Raw genomic sequence first — 17194 nt, 5'->3', positions numbered from 1 at the left:
TTTACCGCTTGCTGCCTGTGCGTGGATAACACAGCAGAACTTCACCTTCCGGGGCGTCGCGTTTCTCTGCACAACAACAGGACGGGTGCGCGGTCTCCGAAGCCTCCCACAGCTCCACTCCTACACGCCGGGGGCGGCCTAGCCCTCGGGGAGTCTCCCGTCCAAGCGTCCTGACCCCGAAGAGCCGGGGCCCGCAGGGCTGCCGGCGGGGCGCGGCCGGCCCGGGTCCGCGCTTCTCCGGCCGCCGCGCCCCTCGGCTGGGAATCGGGGCCCGCGTGCGCGGAGCCGGGCCGGGGCCGGAGGGGCGGGAGGGGCGCGCGGGGAACCCGGCTCTAGTCTACCTGCACAGGGCGGGGGGAGGCGGCAAATGGCCGCCCGGCCCACCTGAGGGCCCGCGGGCCCCCGCGCTGGAGGGGAAGCGCGGGCCGCTCCCCCCGGGGGGCCGAGGCCGCCTCCCTCCCTCCCTCGGCCGGGCCCTACCTGCTTCGGGCCGAGGGTCGCCGCCGTCACGTCCCGGGCGGGCTCAGCCCCCCGCCCGGCCGCCGAAGATGGCCGCTTCCGGGATCAGCACCCGGGCCGGAACCGGGTGCGCGGCGCTTGGTGACGTGATCCCGGGCGTTCTTCCGGTGCGCGAGAGCCGGCACGCTAGGCGGGCGGTTGCCGAGGCGACGGCGTGGGGTTGCCGGGGCGACGGCGGGCGGTTGTCGGGGCGACGGCGTGGGGTTGCCGGGCGACGGCGGGCGGTTGCCGTGGCGACGGCGGAGGATGGGCTCAGTGGAAGCGAGCCTCGGCCCAGCCTCGGCTCTTTCCCCTTCTCCCTATTTGCCGCGCCCCCCCGCCCCGAGGGAGGCCGCCGGGGCCTCTCACCGGCCGATAAAAGCCCGCAGCGGAGGTCCGAGGCCGCCGAGCGCGGCCCCCTGCCCCGCCCCGCAGTCTCCGCCCCTGTGCCCGCCGCCGGCTGACCCGCGCTCGCACCTCCCCCCCCCCCCCCGCTCGCAGGGGGCTTTCAGAAGCGGTGCCCACTCCGTGCCAGGAGATTGGGAGAGTGGCGAAGGAAGCCACGGGCACGGCGGTCTCCCCAGTCCCCTTCAGTCCCAGATGACTCCACTGGAAAAATGTAACGGGGGCGGCCAGGTGGCGCATTGCCGTCGGGAGCACCTGGGTTCAAATCCGCTTTCAGACACTTAATAATGACCTAGCTGTGTGGCCTTGGGCAAGCCACTTAATCCCACTGCCTTGCAAAAAAAAAAAAAACCTAAAAAAAGAAAAATTTAATGAAGCCTCTGAGCCGTACCAGCATCCCCACTCCCCAATTCGGCTGCTGCGGCTCTAAGAACACACCTTGCTCCCGGGCATCCTCCTTCCCCCTGTCAAGCTTCCCCTTCCCCTTTCACTCGCCTTAATGGAACCTAGAGCTACCAAGCTCCTGGGGTCAAAGGTTTCTACCAACTTAATAACTTTTGCTAAGAGAAAATGTTTTACCCCCCCCCCCCCCATATAGCGGCTCATCCCCAACCAGGGTTGAAAAGGAAATTCAAGGGGCGGCTAGGTGGCAAAGTGGATAGAGCACCGGCCCTGGAGTCAGGAGTCCCTGAGTTCAAATCCGACCCCAGACACTTAATAATGACCTAGCTGTGTGGCCTTGGGCAAGCCACTTAACCCCATTGTCTTGAAAAAAAACTTAAAAAGAAAAAAGGAAATTCAGATCACAACCAGACAGAGTTCTGTCCAGGGTTTTGAGACCAGAATGCATTGAGAGGTAGCCCCACATATCCAGGGGCTCTTTTTAATGTTGACATCACTTTTTTGGTAATTTTTAAATTTATTCACATTATTGCCACAGTCTTGGGAAAGTAAACATAATTTTCCTCCCCCACAAAGACAGAGAAACCTCAAAAAAAATAGAGGGGGGGAAAGTGGTGCACATCACTTTAAAGCTGTAAATGGGAGTCAGTGTAATGTGGATAAAAAGCGTGGTCTATAGAAAAACTGGGAAATAGAAACCATATATAACGTGTATATGAATATATATGATAACAAATATGTATATAATGTACCAAATAATATATAGTAACATTTTCTAAGATAGTTTATTGCTTTCTTAAGCCTAGACAATCACATTTCACAAGCTGACTCCTGCACACCATTGATAGACAAATATTTATTGACAATTGATGAATGTGAGTAACCAGTCTCTTTTAAGTGAGAGTACTGCAAAGCTCAGCAAACTGCTATCTTTGAGACCTTTCTAATTATTCATTCACCCAGATGCTGTGGCTGTGCAATCGGATCATAGCACACAGCAAGATAGTCTTGGTTGACTGTTGAGCAGCTGCCAACCTTTTTCTGCCCTTTTGAAGCTACAGACTCTCAAGTGAAGCTTCATCTTTTTTCACTTCCAAGCGGTGCTGAAAGGCATTTGGCTCTCACAGGCTGTTGACCAATGAACGCAAGACTCCTTTCAACCAATCAGACCCACTGAAATGAAGTCCTTTTGGCAGTCTGCTTCCAACTGCTCCACTTTGACTGAGCCGCTTTTCAGTCTTAAACTCTTTAAAGTTCCTTTGTCAAATTCTTCTCAACCCAATTTCTCTCCACTTCCTTCACAACGGATTCAATAATAGTGTCCTGACTCAAAATTACTCCCTTCTCCTAAAAGAAAAAGTAGTAGTTGTGTTTTTCTGTCAAGTCCCATTTGGATTTTTTTTGTGGGACAGAGATACTAGTTTGCCATTGTTTTCTCCAGATCATTTTACAAATGAGGAAACTGAGACAAAGTTAACCACAAATCATATTTCCCCTATCCTTTTAAAAAAAATCATACTTCCATCTCCAAATGTTTATGATTGCCCATTATTTGTCCTTTAATTATAAAACAGAAATTAGTCGATTACCATATTGCTCTGAAACCTTTAATAAGTTCTCATTCTCTTTAGTGTTCTTGAAACTGTTTCATTACAGTCAGATTAAGCTAATTAAAAAAAAAAAACTTTCTTTTTCTAAAATGTTGAACTATTTTATAGGCAGGTAGGTGGTTCAATATCCCTGAACCTGAATTCAAATTTAATCTCAGACACTTGACATGTATAAGGTTGACTTTAAAGTATTAGGGTCATTTTAAGATGTAAGTGTGTAGTTGGAAGTGTGTGTAGAGAACTTGGAGAGAGGATGTTGGGGTGCTAATACCATGCCTCTCCCAAGATAGCAATATTATCAAGTTAGGGTTTGTTTTGATTTTTGATGGGGGTTTTTTTGCTCTTATAGTGCATTATTAAGTATAGCCTTAATTAAGTGGATAGAACATTAGACTTGGAATCAGGAAGACTCATCAATTCAGATCTGGCCTCAGACACTTAACTAACTGTGTGATCCTGGGCAAGTCATGAACACTTTTTTGCCTCAGTTTCTCAGGAATAAAATGAGTCGGGGAAGGAAACAAACACCTCCACTATCTCTGCCAAGAAAACCCCAAATAGGGTCACAAAGAGTTGGACATGACTGAAACCACTGAATGGCAACAAGTCTAGTTCATAAGGAAAATGCTGCTATGAAGATGTAACTCTCAAGCAATTGCTATCCCAGAGATCACAAGCTGGTCTTTTTAAAAAAATTATTTTGAATTTTATAATTTTTCCCCTAATCTTGCTTCCCTCCCCCCACCCCCACAGAAGGCAGTCTGTTAGTCTTTACATTGTTTCCATGGTATACATTGATCTAGGTTGAGTGTGATGAGAGAAAAATCATATCCTTAAGAAAAAAAAAATAACGTATAAGAGATAGCAAGATTACATAATAAGATAATTTTTTTTTAAGATTAAAGGTAACAGTCTTTGGTCTTTGTTTAAATTCCACAATTCTTTCTCTGTAAATAGATGATATTCTCCATCATAGAAACCCCAAAATTGTGCCTGATGGAATGAGCATGTCCATTAAGGTTCACCATCACCCCCATATTGCTGTTAGGGTTTACAATGTTCTTCTGGTTCTGTTGATCTTGCTCAGCATCAGTTCATGCAAATCCTTCTAGGCTTCCCAGAATTCCCATCCCTCCTGGTTTCTAATAGAACAATAGTGTTCCATCACATACATATACCACAGTTTATTAAGCCATTCTCCAAGTGTTGAACATTCACTCAATTTCTAATTCTTTGCCACCTCAAACAGGGCTTCTATGAATATTTTTGTATAAGTGATATTTTTACTGTTTTTCATGATCCCTTCAGGGTATAGACCCAGTATAGGTATTGCTGGATCAAAGGGTATGCACATTTTTGTTGCCCTTTGGGTGTAATTCCAAATTTCTCTCCAGAAAGGTTAGATGAGTTCACAGGTCCAACAACGTGTCCCAGATTTCCCACATCCCTTCCAACACTGATCATTGTCCTTTTTGGTCATATCTGGCCAATTTGCGAGGTGTGAACTGATAACCTCAGAGATGTTTTAATTTGCATTTCTCCAATAAGTAGTGATTTAAAGCAATTTTTCATATGACTATGGATCACTTTGATTTCCCCATCTGTAAATTGCTTTTGCATATGGTGATGTCTTCTTAATATTTATTTTTGAAAAGGTTTTTTGCAAGGCTATGGGGTTGACTTGCCCAAGGTCACACAACTAGGCAATTAAATGTCTGAGGCTGGATTTGAACTCAGTCCTCCTGATTCCAGGGCCAGTGCTCTATCCGTTGTACCATCTAGCTGCCCCCAGTGATGTTGAAAATAGGACATGGACTAGCAAAGTCCCAAAGTGCATTTGATTTCCTGATTCTTGCTCTGATGTTCCTTCTGAAACTTTGATGGGCTGCTATTGAGCAGTTCAAAGTTGTAACTATCATAAAGACTTTTGAGAGCTGAAGTAATTTTTGGTATGATAAAGCAAGCACAATATATATCTCAGAATATTTCTCTATTCTCCTGTCTCTACTCCAGACAAGACATTATGGGTAAAATATTAAAATGAAGACTGCAAATTTCCATAATATGTGATTTTTTTGGTTATTCTTTGTTTATTCACTTTTTTTCTTTTACATGCTCCCCCCAAAAGTTTGATCATCATTGATAAGATATAGTCTTTTCCTATTTACTCCATTTACAAATATGCTTATTTTTTATTAATTTTTATTAAAGATATTTGAGTTTTACAATTTTACCCCAATCTTACTTCCCTCCCCTCCCCCACAGAAGGCAATCTGTCAGCCTTTACTTTGTTTCCATGTTGTACCTTGATCCAAATTGGGTGTTATGAGAGAGAAATCATATCCTTAGAGAAGAGGCAAGAATTCCAAGTGGTAACAAGATCAGACAATAAGATATCTGTTTTTTTCTAAATTAAAGGGAATAGTCCTTGAACTTTGTTCAAACTCCACAGCTCCTTAACTGGATACAGATGGCACTCTCCTTTGCAGACAGCCCAAAATTGCTCCCGATTGTTGCACTGATGGAATGAGCAAGTCCTTCAAGGTTGATCATCACTCCTATGTTGCTGTTAGGGTATACAAATATGCTTATTTTTGCAATAGATGTTTTCCTCAAAGCTGATAACTTATTTTCCATTTTCCAAAAATAATTTCTGCAATCTTTTTGAATTAAAAATATTCTTCAATTTCAACCTATTGAATTTTCACAAAAGTTTTCTTTTCATTATGAAACAGTAAAAAAAAACTACATCTAAAACTGTCAAGAGGAAAAATTTAATGTAAAAACTTTGAGTAAGTTTCAAGTGCAAACAAGTTCATTAAGAAATAAATTAAGATTTTAATAGAAATGAGCTATTTTTAATCGGTCAAGATATACAATAATATAAGATAATAGTTTATAATAAATACATTACAAATATAAATATATCAATGTCTACACAAAATCACAAATTTAATACCAAAAGTTCTAAGTAGGGTCACAGAGGAAAGCAGAACAAAGATAGGTTTTATACTATGTGTTTAGTGCTTTACGACTGGGTCATATTAAATCTTTGAAGAAGAATTTTTCCTTTTTGTAGACATTCCTCTTAGAGTACCCAACCTTAAGAAAATGTGAAATACAAAGGAATGCATAAATTTAGCATAAATCTAATTGTGGAAGAAATCAAGTCTTTTCAAGGTTTTTTAGGTCAAAATGTACTAAATTAAAACCAGAAATCAGAGGCCAATACAAATTATTTGGCAAAATCTCTTAATAAATCTGAACTTTAAATAGTTGGAGCAGATATATTTAGACCTAACTGAAGTGTTTTATTATCTTCAAGAGCAACCTCCCCAGAAAAAAAAAACACAAAGTATAATAGAAAATTCCAAATATATGCCAAAATTAAATTTTTAATGCAAAGAAAGATTTTCATTCAAGTCTCCAGGCACATTTCTAAATTTCAAACTTCTGTCTGAAATCAAAGGGTATGCACCTCACTTTCTCCTCCAGAAAAATCTGGATCCAGTGGCCAGATATGAATCAGGACAACTGGAGATGACCCTGGATGAGAGGCAATCGCATAAGCTGGTGAGTATCAAGTGTCTGAGACCATATTCAAATTGCCATCCTCCTGACTCCAAGGTCAGTGTTCTATCCACTGTGCTATCTAGTTTCCCCCTTCCCATAGTCTGTCCAATACTGACTATTTCTATTTTTTGCTATCTTAATGGAGTTTAAGGGAAATTTCCCAGTGCTTCTGATTTGTACATCTCTTATTATTAGTTATATATGATTGCTAAAAGTTTTCATTTCTTTTAAGAATAATTTTTATTGAGTTCCAGCCAATATGGCAGAGATACCAGGCACTGTGCTAAGGTCTCCTGGCTTCCCCTCGGAAATAATAGGAAAGAAATCTTTTACCAGAAATATGATCAACAAAACCCAGAAAGAGGAGTTAGGAGAAGGACATCTCCCAATAAGGTCTATCTCAGGGATGCAAGGGTGAGCTGGGGACAGAGAGCACAAAGCTAGCTCAGGGGTGGTGGGGTAAAGCTAGAGGACCAGCCTAAGCCACAGAGGCTTTGGCTGTGGGAGCATGGTCTGGGGAGCATCAGTGGGGCAGGAGGGTGAGCTCCAGTACAGCGAGTTGCAAAGTGTGGCTGGACATCAATCAGCTCAGTTTGGGCCATGAGCTTCATACATTCAGTGGAGCCCTCTTCCGAAAACACAGTAACAGCCCCTCCACACCCCCAGGTACAGCAGAGCTCCCTCAGCTGAACAGGAGGATTAACTACCTCGACCCAGGGCCCAGCCCATTATTCAAGGATAACAGTAACCAGCTGTTCCCCCCACCCCCTCCAGGCCTAGAGAGAGAGAGGGTCAAGGTCACAGACACTCCAGAGAAAGCAACCAGAAACTTCTAGTGGCCAGCCCACTTGGAATTACTAAACCAGTGAGCAAAGCCTCTAGGATTTTCAACACCAAAGGTCTGTGAACCAGCCCCTCCCCAACACAAGATCTTAGGAAAATGAAGAAATACCAGCAGAAAGGGGGGCCCATTGAAAAAACTACCCTGAAGATCCTAACCCAGAGAAAATAGAATTTCTGAGGAGAATATGAATTGGTCTCCAGACCAGAAAGACTTCCTCAAAGAAATCAGAAAGGAGTTTAAAAATCAATTGGAAAAGTTGGGAAAACAAACTCCAGAGAAAATTAACACTTTGCAAGAGAAACTTAATACCTTGAAACAAGAAAACAAACCCTTGGAAAATACAATTGGACAAATGCGAAAAGAAAATAATTCTCTCAAAACCTCAATTGGGCAAATGGAAAAATAGAATTGACCAATTGGAAAAGGAGTTGCAAAAGGTAAAGGAAGAAAATTCTTCTCTAAAAAAAAGAATGGAATCTGTGAGAACTAATGATTTCATGAGAACAAGAATCTATTAAACAAAACAAAAAAAACTTTTAAAAATGAAGAAAATGGAAAATACCTCATTGGCAAAATCACTGACCTCAAGAATAGGTCCAGAAGAGACAACTTAAGAATCACTGCGCTTCTTGGAAATATTGAAGAGAAAAAAGACTGGACTCAATATTACAGGATTTAGTGATGGAAAATTGCCCTGATATCATGGGGACAGAGGGCAAAATAGTTATTGAAAGAATAAATTGATCCCCTCCAGAAAGGGATACCAAAATGAAAACACCAAGGAATAGTGTGGCCAAATTCCAGAACTATCAGATAAAAGAGAAAATCCTGCAAGCAGACAGAAAGAAACAATTTAGATACCAAGGAGCCACAGTAAGGATAAAACAGGACCAGCTGCATCAACATTAGGGGATTGAAGGGCCAAAGAGCAAGGGAGCTTGGAATGCAGCCAAGATTCTACCATTCAGCAAAACTGAGCCTCCTCTTCTGGGGTAAAAGATGGACATTTAACAAAATAGGAGACTTCTAACTTTTCCTGATGAAAAGACCAAAACTAAATAGTAAATTTGGACTTCAAACATGAGATTCAAGAGACACATGAAAAGGTTTAAAAAAAGGCTAAAGAAAAAAAACCGCTATCCAATAATATGAAATTGGCTATATTCCCCACCTGGAAGAAAGATTCTCATAACTCTCAAGAATTGTACCAGAAGTTATGGACACTCATGGCTTATCCCTGATTCCGATAGATAAATAGATTTAGTAACAATATCTCCTTAAAAAGGGGGGTGTAGCTAGGTGGTGCAGTAGATAGAGCACCGACCCTGGAGTCAGGGGGACCTGAGTTCAAATTTGGCCTCAGACACTTAATAATTACCTAGCTATGTGGCCTTGGGCAAGTCACTTAACCCCATTGCCTTGCACAAACCTAAAAAAAATAAACAAAACAAAAAGGGGGGGGTCAGTAAAGAGATGGGGGATGGAGAAGATTGAATGGAGTAAATTACATTACATAAAAAGTTACAAAGAACCTATTGCAATAGAGAGGAAGAAGGGAGGAGGTGAAAACCGCCTGAATCTTACTCTCATCAGATCAGACCTAAAGTTAACACACACACACACACACACATTAAAAGGGGAAAGGGGGAAGGGGAGGAAAAGAAGAACTATCAGAAGGAAGAAGGGGCAAAGGGAAAGGGAAAAGAAAGGGGGGTTGGATACAAGGGGCATACACTGGGGGGGGTTGGATACATTGAAGGTGGTGTATTCAGAAACAAAGTACTGGGAATATGGATAAAGTGAAAAAAAGAGGAAAAATACAAACAGAGGGAAGAAAGCATGGAGGGCAATAAAGAGTTAGTAATTTTAACTTTGAATGTGAATGGGATGAACTCTCTCTTAAAACATAAGCAAATAGCAGAGTGGATTAAAACCCAGAATCTTACAATATGCTGCTTACAAGAAACTCATTTGAAGCAGAGACATACATATAGAGTAAAGGTAAAAGGTATTGGAACAAAATATATTTTGCTTCAGCTGAAGTGGAAAAAGCAGGGGTAGCAATCCTTATCTCAGACACAGCAGTTGCAAAAATAGATCTCATTAAAAGAGATAGGATAGGAAACTATATCCTCCTAAAAGATACCATAGACAATGAAGCAATTTCAATACTAACCTCCCAATCTCAGATTTAGATAAATCTAATCATAAAATAAACAAGAAGGAAGTTGAGGTAAATAGAATGTTAGAAAACCTAGACATGATAGACCTTTGGAGAAAGTTGAATGTATAGAAAGGAATATGATTTTTTTCTGCAGTACATTGCACTTACCCAAAAATTGACCATATACTAGGGCATAAACCCTAATACTCAAATGCAGAAAGGCAGAAATAATGAATACATCCTTCTCAGATCATAATGCAATAAAAATCACATGCAATTATGGACCAGGAAGAGATAGACCTAAAACTAAGTGGAAGCTAAATAACCTCATTTTAAAGAATGAATGGATCAAACAAAAAATTATAGAAAGAATTAATTCATTCTAGATAATGACAACATACCAAAACTTATGGGATACAGTCAAGGCAGCTGTCAGGGGATATATTATATCTTTATTTTTTTTTTGTAAGGCAAACGGGGTTAAGTGGCTTGCCCAAGGCCACACAGCTAGGTAATTATTAAGTGTCTGAGACCAGATTTGAACCCAGGTACTCCTGACTCCAGGGCCGGTGCTTTATCCACTACGCCACCTAGCCACCCCATATTATATCTTTAAATGTTTACATGAATAAATTGGAGAAAGAGGAAATCAGTGATCTAAACATACAACTAAAAAAATAAAGAACAAATAAAAACCCCCAATTAAATACAAAATTAGAAATTCTAAAAATTAAAGGAGAAATTAATAAAATCAAAAGCAATATCAAAAATCAAAACTAATAAATAAAACCAAGAGTTGGTTTTATGGAAAAAACAATAAAATTAATAAACCTCTGGTAATTTGATTAAGAAATGAAAGTAGAAAATCAAATTGCTAGTATCATAAATGAAAAAGGTGAACTCACCACCAATGAGGAGGAAATTAAAGTAACAATTCAGAATTATTTTGCCCAATTGTATGCCAATAGATTTTATAATCTAAGTGAAATGGATGAATATTGACAAAAATATAAGTTGCTCAGGTTAAATGAAGAGGAAATTAAATACCTACGAAATTCAAAAAAGCCATTATTGAACCCCCTAAAAAAATCTGCAGGGCCAGATGGAATCACAAGTGAATTCTATCAAATATTTAAGGAACAATTTGTTCCAATTCTTTATAAACTCTTTGGCAAAATAGGGAGGACGGAGCTCTGCCTAACTCTATGACACCAATATGATGTTGATACCCAAACCAGGAAGAGTCAAAACAGAGAAAGAAAATTATAGACCTATCTCCCTAATAAATATACATGCAAAAATCTTAAATAGCAATTAGAGCAAGTTATCATTAGGATAATACAATATGACCAAGCAGGATTTATCCTAGGAATGCAGGGTTGGTTCAATATTGGGAAAACTGATAGTTAAATTAAATATATCAATAACAAACCTATCAGAAATCATATGATTATATCAATAAATGCTGAAAAAGCCTTTGACAAAATACAACACCCATTCTTACTAAAACATTAGAAAATATAGGAATAAATGAATTGTTCCTTAGAATGATAAGCAATATCTATCTGAAACCATCAACAAGCATGATATGCAATGTGGATAAGATAGAGGCATTCCCAATAAGATCAGGGGTGAAGCAAGAATGCCTCTTACCACTACTATTGATACTGTGTTAGAAATGTTAGCTTCAGCAATAAGAGAAGAAAAAGAAATTGAAAAAATTAGAATTGGGAAGGAAGAAACAAAACTCACTCTTTACAAATGACATGAAGGTATACCTAGAGAATCCTAAAAAATTATCTGAAAAACTACTAGAAACAATTAGAAACTTTAGCAAAGTCACAGGATATAAAATAAATCCTCATAAATTCTCAACATTTCTATATATTACTAGCAAGATACAGCAGCAAGAGCTAGAAAGAGAAATCCCATTCAAAGTAACTAGAGACAATACAAAATACTTGGGAGTCCACTTGTCAAGGCAGACTCAGAAACTCTATGAAAACAACTACAAAGCACTTCTCACACAAATAAATTTAAATAACAGATTTAAACTTTGCAAATATCAACTGCTCATGGATAGGTTGAACTAATATAATAAAAATGACAATTCTACCTAAATTAAACTACTTATTTAGTGCCCTACCAATCAAAATTCCAAAAAAAATTACTTTAATGAGCTAGAAAAAAATGTAAGTAAATTCATATGGAGAAATAAAAAGTCAAGAATTTCTAAGGATTTAATGAAAAAAAAAAAGTACAAAAGAAGGTGGCTTAACCCTACCAGATCTAAAATTATAAGTCATCAAAATTCTCTGCTATTGGCTAAGAAATAGAGTGGTAGATCAGAATAGACTAGGTGAAAACGAGATAGCAGGAAATGATTAGAGTAATCTGTTGTTTGACAAACCCAGAGTCCAACTTCAGAGATAAAAACTCTCTTCATTAAAAACTGTTGGGAAAACTAGAAGTTAGTATGGCAGAAGCTTGGATTAGACCAACATCTCACACCCTTTACCAAGTTAAGATCAAAGTGGATATAGGATTTAGACATAAAAGACAATGTTATAAGCAAACTAGGAGATCAAGGAATAGTTTACCTGACAGATCTATGGAAAAGGAAGCCATTTATGACCAAGGAAGAGAAGGGGAATAACATTAAAAAGAAACTAGATAATTTTGATTGCATTAAATTAAAAGGCTTTTGCACAAAGCCACTTTAACCAAGATCAAAAGAAATGTAATAAATTGGGAAACAATTTATACAACTAGTATTTCTGACAAAAGACTCATTTCTAAAACCAACTGACAAATGGTCAGAGGAAATGGAGGCAATTTACAGATGAGGACATCAAAACAATACATAGTTATATGAAAATTTGCTCTAAATTACTGATTTGAGAAATGCAAATTAAAGCATCTCTGAGGTACTCTCTCATACCTCTCAGATTAGCCAATATATCAATGTTGGAAGGGATGTGGGAAATCTGGAGCTGTGATCTCATCTACCGTTTCTGCTCTCCTTTCTGGAGAGCAATTTGGAATTAAGCCCAGAGGGCAATAAAAATGTGCAGACCCAGTGGGTCTATACCCTGAAAAGATCATGAAAAAAAGGGTAAAAACATCACTTGTACAAAAATATCCATAGCAGTCCTCTTTGTGGTGGCAAAGAATTCGGAACTGAGTGAATGTCCACTACTTGGGGAGTGGCTGAACAAATTATGGTTTATGTATGTTGTGAAAGACTATTGTTCTATTAGAAACCAGGAGGGATGGGAATTCAGAGAAGCCTGGAAGGATTTGCATGAACTGATACTGAGTGAGATGAGCAGAACCAGAAAAACACTGTACACCCTAACAGCAACATGGGGGTGATGATCAATCTTAATGGACTTGCTCATTTCATAGTGTAACAATCAGGGACAATTTTAGGGTATCTGCAATAGATAGACATTAGGGTATCTATCTATCCAAAGAAAGAATTGTAGAGTTTGAACAAAAACCAAAGACTATTTACCTTTAATTTTTTTTTAAAAAAGGTATCTTATTATGTAATTTTGCTATCTCTTATATTTTATTTTTTCCTTAAAGATATGATTTCTCTCTCAACATATTCAATTTTGATCAATGTATAGCATGGAAACAATGTAAAGGCTATCAAACTGCCTTCTGTGGGGAGTGGGGGGGAGGAAGTGAGATTGGGAGAAAAATTGTAAAATTCAAAAAAAGAATTTAAAAAAAGAAAAGAATGGTTTTTGTTCTTATCTTTTCACCACATATTCACTTGGAAATGACTTAGAATTACATATATATGTATTAATTTTTTAAATATCTTAAATATTAGACCCTTAGCAGAATTCAGGATATGTAAAGATTTTTCTCCCAGTCAAACATCTCTTCTTAACTTTGGTGCATTCAGTTCAAATGACTCTCTCTCTATGTGTATTATATATATGTATATATATAATATGCCTATATATGTACATATACATACATATATAATATATTTATTATATATTATATTATATATAAATTTGTAAACCTTCAAGAGTTATAGAATTGCTATTATTTTATTGTTGCTGCTATTATTGTTCTTGTTCACAGAATTGCTTGTCACTATTTAAAATTATCTATTTTCTTTTGTTATCTCTATGCCTTCTTAGTTTCAGATTCCCCCCAGTTAAAATAATAAAAATACTCTTATTGTCTTCTAATTTTTTCTCCTATGACATATTAATCTACTTTGAGCTTACTGTCATTTCACTTATAACAAAATGATTTAACTCTGATTTCTGACAAACTTTTCAATTTCCCTAAAAGTTCTTGTCAAAAACAGAGTTCTTCCTCAAGTAATCTTTGTTCTTGACAAATTATTGGGGTATGAAGTTGTATAGTTTCTGATATTTACTTATTTAGTCTATACTACTAATATCCTTTTTTTTAAGGTTTTTGCAAGGCAAATGGGGTTAAGTGGCTTGCGCAGGGCCACACAGCTAGGTAATTATTAAGTGTCTGAGACCAGATTTGAACCCAGGTACTCCTGACTCCAGGGCTGGTGCTTTATCCACTGTGCCACCTAGCCACCTCCCCCAATATCCTTTCTATATTTAAACCAATACCAAATAGTTTTGATGATTGTTGTTCTTGTATACCTTGAAGTTCAGAAGTGCTATTCCCTCTTCATTCCTACTTATTTCCTTCAAGATTTTATGTTTTCTGTTCTTTCAAATAAATACTGAAAGTACATCATCTAGCTCTATCAGTACTCCCTTGTAATTTAATTTTTATACATTGAAACCTGTAAATTAATATGAGTGATAATAGCATTTTTCTTGATATAACCACACACTTTTCTTTATATTAAAGTTCTTCTAAGTATTGTATCTCATAGATTCCTTGCTTTAAAATGTCCTATAATTCTTGTTACTTTTAGAAAAAAAGTTTGAAAGAGAGTAGATGTAAAGAGCTAGAATAGATAGCTTGATGGTAGCTAGCTAGCTAGCTAGATAAATGGATAACAGACAGAAGATGGATAGACAGATAGATATAAAAACAAAATTAATGTATCCATGATATCTAATATATCTATCTACATCTAGGCACCTAGAAGTAGCTATTTAGATCTAGACAGATATCTGTTAGATGTCCTAGATGCATTAATTTTATTTGTGCAGCTTTTCAATTTCATGTAATAAAAGTTATCTGTTTTAAGTTTTGTAAATTCTTCTTTTTAGTTAAGTATATATCTCCTACCCATAGTGTAAAAGCTTTATTATGATATGCTATTGTTTGAATGCTTTTAAGGAATGATCTTTAATATTAGGGGCACATATCCATTTTAGACTTTTGTGAAATATGGTATAAGATGTAGGCCTAGGCCTAAATTTTGCTTTTCTATTCTCCCAGCCATTTTTTAATCAAATAGGAATTTTTTTTTTTACTAAAATAATTTGGTTTTTGCGTTATCAAACACTGTGAAAATGAGTTTCATTGTTTCTGGATGTTCCTTGTCTCCTCTATTCCATTGATTTATTCTATATATTAACCAATACCAAATATAGCTTTATAATATAATTGGAGATCTATTCCTCCTTCATTATACCTCTCTTCATTATTTTCCTGATTAATTAGATCCTTTGCTTCTCCAAATGAATTTTGATGTTATTTTCATGGGTGCTATAAATATAGTACCTTTTGATAAGGGTATGGATTAATATAGCATTAAAATTATAAATCCAATTTTGTAAATTGACATTTTTATTATTTTGGCATAGTACAGCCATGAGCATTTAATATTCCTCCAGTTATTTAAGTTGTTTTTTATTTATTTAAGGAGCATTTTATAATGCCTTGGTAAATTGGTAACTAAGTTTTTTGTTTGGTTGGTTTTTTTAGGCAAGGCAAATGGGGTTTAGTGGCTTGCTCAAGGCCATACAGCTAGGTAATTATTAAGTGTCTGAGGTCAAGTTTGAGCTCAGATCCTCCTGACTCCAGGGTCGGTGCTCTATCCACTGCACCACCTAGCCACCCCATACCCAAGTTTTAAATGCTTTTTGTGGTTATTTATAATGATTTTCTTTTTTCTTATTATTTTAAAAATTATTATTAATCTTTGTGAATTTTTTATAGTATGTCATTTTAATAAAGCTATTTAAACTGTTTCAATAAAATTTTAGAGGATGAATAAAGTATTTATTAATCAGTTACTATGTGCAAAACACCATGCTGGAGATACAAATATAAAAAAGGGCAGTCTTTGCTCTCAAGGATCTCACATTCTAGTGTGAATGAAATAATCTGACTACAAGTCAGACAGAAAGGTCCCATGGTCCTTAGGATCAGCCTCAAAGCATATGATAATGACTTTTCTTTAATGCTATAATCCACTGATGAAATCATATTAGTTTCTAATGTTGAATCATTTGATAATGCCAAGGACTTTGGGGACAGGAACTCTATTCTGGGGGCTTTTGATAGGAGTAATTGTAGCACCTGCAGGAACAGTATCCAAACTGTATCTCCAAAGATGTTGCTTCCCAGGATGATCATTTCTAGTACTGACCAGAAAATATTGTTATTCCAAAAGTTTTGGGTCCAGGATCCTGTACTATCTCAATCAGGGAAATAGTTTAGCTCTCTTGGCCCATGCTATGTCCTTTCTCTCCCTCAGCACTCCTTGATGTTTTAGCTAAACAGACTTGTCTGTCCTGTGGATAGTCATTGGTTAGCAGTTAATGGTTATAACTTGTCCCTTCTTCACAGGAACCATCTCCTCAGATGGTGGCTTACTCCCTAGAATTTTTTAAGTAAAATATTATTCACAAGTAGAGGTGGTTTATTTCCTCTTTATCTATTTTTTATGCCTTTAATTTTTCTTTGGACAGTGTTATTAGTACTTCTAGAACTATATCAAATAATGGTGAAGAAAGAGGGTGAATTGCTAATTAACTTATGAAATTATTAAATGAGATAGGTTCACCTGGCTCTTTGGGTTATTTGCCAGGAAAGACCATAATGGCAGTTGGAAGTAATGCTTCAAACACACTTTAATAAGGCACAGAAGGTACCAAAATAAAAAGCAAAGAAAGTAAACAGACAAATGCCAGGTGGAAGAATGAAAAGGCAAATGAGGTAAAAATGGGAAAGGGGACAGAGATAGGGATTGGAATAGGGATGGACTGGTAGAGAACAAAAAGGCAAAATGTGGAGAAGAAACTAGACACAGAGTCATTTATGCATTTATGTAACAACAGTAAATTGGAGTTGGGAGGATTTAGCAGCATGAATCCAGACATAGATGGAAGGCAAAAGGTGGAAGGGCAGGAATTTATGGTCACATTTTAAAAGGAATTTTGTGGGATACAGACTTGGGCCTCCTTGAGATTATTTCATAAGCATGCCCATATCATCTCAAAGTTATCAGCAACATTTGGTGTTCTGCTGGCCTTACTGAGAATGTCTAGAGCTTATCTGAGGTTACAGGACCAAAAGACCCTGACAGCAACTCCCTGATTTAGGGGGGAAAATTGCAGGATATGATCTTTAGTTATTGTATAAAGCAGTTTGCACATTATGCTTCTTCAGTCTATGTGAAGTGAGTAAAATTTCTAGGTTCATTTTTGCAATCTCATTTCCTGCTGTTGTTACTTTATCCAGGCTACTGAAAAACTTATTTACCATACAAACTAGAAGGGGGGA

At 38.0% G+C, this 17194-nt stretch overlaps 1 protein-coding gene across 3 annotated transcripts in view; it reads right to left on the bottom strand.

Moving 5' to 3' along the window:
• Positions 1–587, bottom strand: part of EXOC3 (exocyst complex component 3) — a 31180-nt gene extending 30593 nt beyond the window's left edge. The window contains exon 1 of one of the 3 annotated variants that reach the window (XM_074207996.1): positions 481–587. The gene's annotated coding sequence lies outside the window, so the exon portion shown is untranslated. Of the gene's footprint in view, positions 1–5; positions 247–480 lie in introns of those variants that run through there. The other 2 variants (XM_074208000.1, XM_074207998.1) reach the window with 2 other exon arrangements.
• Positions 588–17194: the final 16607 nt, after the last annotated feature.

Source organism: Macrotis lagotis, chromosome X (assembly GCF_037893015.1).
Source record: "Macrotis lagotis isolate mMagLag1 chromosome X, bilby.v1.9.chrom.fasta, whole genome shotgun sequence".
NCBI classification, from domain to species: domain Eukaryota; kingdom Metazoa; phylum Chordata; class Mammalia; order Peramelemorphia; family Peramelidae; genus Macrotis; species Macrotis lagotis.
The sequence above is the reverse complement of the archived record's forward strand: the minus strand, read 5'-3'. Positions and strand labels throughout refer to the sequence as shown.